A 3572-nucleotide genomic window follows, 5' to 3' on the forward strand; every position below is an offset into this window, starting at 1 on the left:
ACCCATCACCCACACACTATTTAATGTCCCTAACCCCTTCACCCACACACTATTTAATGCCCCTAAACCCTTCACCCACACACTATTTAATGTCCCTAAACCCTTCACCCACACACTATTTAATGCCCCTAACCCCCCCCTTCACCCACACACTATTTAATGCCCCTAAACCCTTCACCCACACACTATTTAATGCCCCTTACCCCTTCACCCACACACTATTTAATGTCCCTAAACCCTTCACCCACACACTATTTAATGCCCCTAAACCCTTCACACACACACTATTTAATGTCCCTAACCCCTTCACCCACACACTATTTAATGTCCCTAAACCCTTCACCCACACACTATTTAATGCCCCTAAACCCTTCACACACACACTATTTAATGTCCCTAAACCCTTCACCCACACACTATTTAATGTCCCTAAACCCTTCACCCACACACTATTTAATGTCCCTAAACCCTTCACCCACACACTATTTAATGTCCCTAAACCCTTCACCCACACACTATTTAATGTCCCTAAACCCTTCACCCACACACTATTTAATGTCCCTAAACCCTTCACCCACACACTATTTAATGTCCCTAAACCCTTCACCCACACACTATTTAATGTCCCTAACCCCTTCACCCACACACTATTTAATGCCCCTAAACCCTTCACCCACACACTATTTAATGTCCCTAAACCCCTTCACCCACACACTATTTAATGTCCCTAACCCCTTCACCCACACACTATTTAATGCCCCTAAACCCTTCACCCACACACAATTTAATGTCCCTAAACCCTTCACCCACACACTATTTAATGTCCCTAAACCCTTCACCCACACACTATTTAATGCCCCTAAACCCTTCACACACACACTATTTAATGTCCCTAACCCTTCACCACACACACATTTAATGCCCCTAAACCCTTCACCACACACTATTTAATGCCCCTAAACCCTTCACCCACACACTATTTAATGCCCCTAACCCCTTCACCCACACACTATTTAATGCCCCTAAACCCTTCACCCACACACTATTTAATGTCCCTAACCCCTTCACCCACACACTATTTAATGTCCCTAAACCCCTTCACCCACACACTATTTAATGCCCCTAAACCCTTCACCCACACACAATTTAATGTCCCTAAACCCTTCACCCACACACTATTTAATGTCCCTATCCCCCTTCACCCACACACTATTTAATGCCCCTAAACCCTTCACCCACACACTATTTAATGCCCCTAAACCCTTCACCCACACACTATTTAATGCCCCTAAACCCTTCACCCACACACTATTTAATGCCCCTAAACCCTTCACCCACACACTATTTAATGTCCCTAACCCCTTCACCCACACACTATTTAATGCCCCTAAACCCTTCACCCACACACTATTTAATGCCCCTAAACCCTTCACCACACACTATTTAATGCCCCTAACCCCTTCACCCACACACTATTTAATGCCCCTAAACCCTTCACCCACACACTATTTAATGTCCCTAACCCCTTCACCCACACACTATTTAATGTCCCTAAACCCCTTCACCCACACACTATTTAATGCCCCTAAACCCTTCACCCACACACAATTTAATGTCCCTAAACCCTTCACCCACACACTATTTAATGTCCCTAAACCCTTCACCCACACACTATTTAATGCCCCTAAACCCTTCACCCACACACTATTTAATGCCCCTAAACCCTTCACCCACACACTATTTAATGTCCCTAACCCCTTCACCCACACACTATTTAATGTCCCTATCCCCCTTCAACCCACACACTATTTAATGCCCCTAAACCCTTCACCCACACACAATTTAATGTCCCTAAACCCTTCACCCACACACTATTTAATGTCCCTAAACCCTTCACCCACACACTATTTAATGTCCCTAACCCCCCTTCACCACACACTATTTAATGCCCCTAAACCCTTCACCCACACACTATTTAATGTCCCTAAACCCTTCACCCACACACTATTTAATGCCCCTAAACCCTTCACCCACACACTATTTAATGCCCCTAACCCCTTCACCCACACACTATTTAATGCCCCTAAACCCTTCACCCACACACTATTTAATGTCCCTAACCCCTTCACCCACACACTATTTAATGTCCCTAAACCCTTCACCCACACACTATTTAATGCCCCTAACTCCCCCTTCACCCACACACTATTTAATGTCCCTAACCCCTTCACCACACACTATTTAATGCCCCTAAACCCTTCAACCACACACTATTTAATGCCCCTAAACCCTTCACCCACACACTATTTAATGCCCCTAAACCCTTCACCCACACACTATTTAATGTCCCTAAACCCTTCACCCACACACTATTTAATGTCCCTAAACCCTTCACCCACACACTATTTAATTTCCCTAAACCCCCCTTCACCCACACACTATTTAATGTCCCCACCCCCCCTTCACCCACACACTATTTAATGTCCCTAACCCCCCTTCAACCACACACTATTTAATGCACCTAAACCCTTCACCCACACACTATTTAATGCCCCTAACCCTTCACCCACACACTATTTAATGCCCCTAAACCCTTCACCCACACACTATTTAATGCCCCTAACCCCCCTTCACCCACACACTATTTAATGCCCTTAACCCCCCTCACCCACACACTATTTAATGCCCCTAAACCCTTCACCCACACACTATTTAATGTCCCTAAACCCTTCACCACACACTATTTAATGTCCCTAACCCCTTCACCCACACACAATTTAATGTCCCTAAACCCTTCACCCACACACTATTTAATGTCCCTAAACCCTTCACCCACACACTATTTAATGCCCCTAAACCCTTCACCCACACACTATTTAATGCCCCTAAACCCTTCACCCACACACTATTTAATGTCCCTAACCCCTTCACCACACACTATTTAATGTCCCTAAACCCCTTCACCCACACACTATTTAATGCCCCTAAACCCTTCACCCACACACAATTTAATGTCCCTAAACCCTTCACCCACACACTATTTAATGTCCCTAACCCCTTCACCCACACACTATTTAATGTCCCTAAACCCTTCACCCACACACTATTTAATGCCCCTAACCCCTTCACCCACACACTATTTAATGTCCCTAACCCCTTCACCCACACACTATTTAATGCCCCTAAACCCTTCACCCACACACTATTTAATGCCCCTAAACCCTTCACCCACACACTATTTAATGCCCCTAAACCCTTCACCCACACACTATTTAATGTCCCTAAACCCTTCACCCACACACTATTTAATGTCCCTAAACCCTTCACCCACACACTATTTAATTTCCCTAAACCCCCCTTCACCCACACACTATTTAATGTCCCCACCCCCCTTCACCCACACACTATTTAATGTCCCTAACCCCCCTTCAACCACACACTATTTAATGCACCTAAACCCTTCACCCACACACTATTTAATGCCCCTAACCCCTTCACCCACACACTATTTAATGCCCCTAAACCCTTCACCCACACACTATTTAATGCCCCTAACCCCCCTTCACCCACAC

This window comes from Oncorhynchus masou, chromosome 27, assembly GCF_036934945.1.
Source record: "Oncorhynchus masou masou isolate Uvic2021 chromosome 27, UVic_Omas_1.1, whole genome shotgun sequence".
NCBI classification, from domain to species: Eukaryota; Metazoa; Chordata; class Actinopteri; order Salmoniformes; family Salmonidae; genus Oncorhynchus; species Oncorhynchus masou.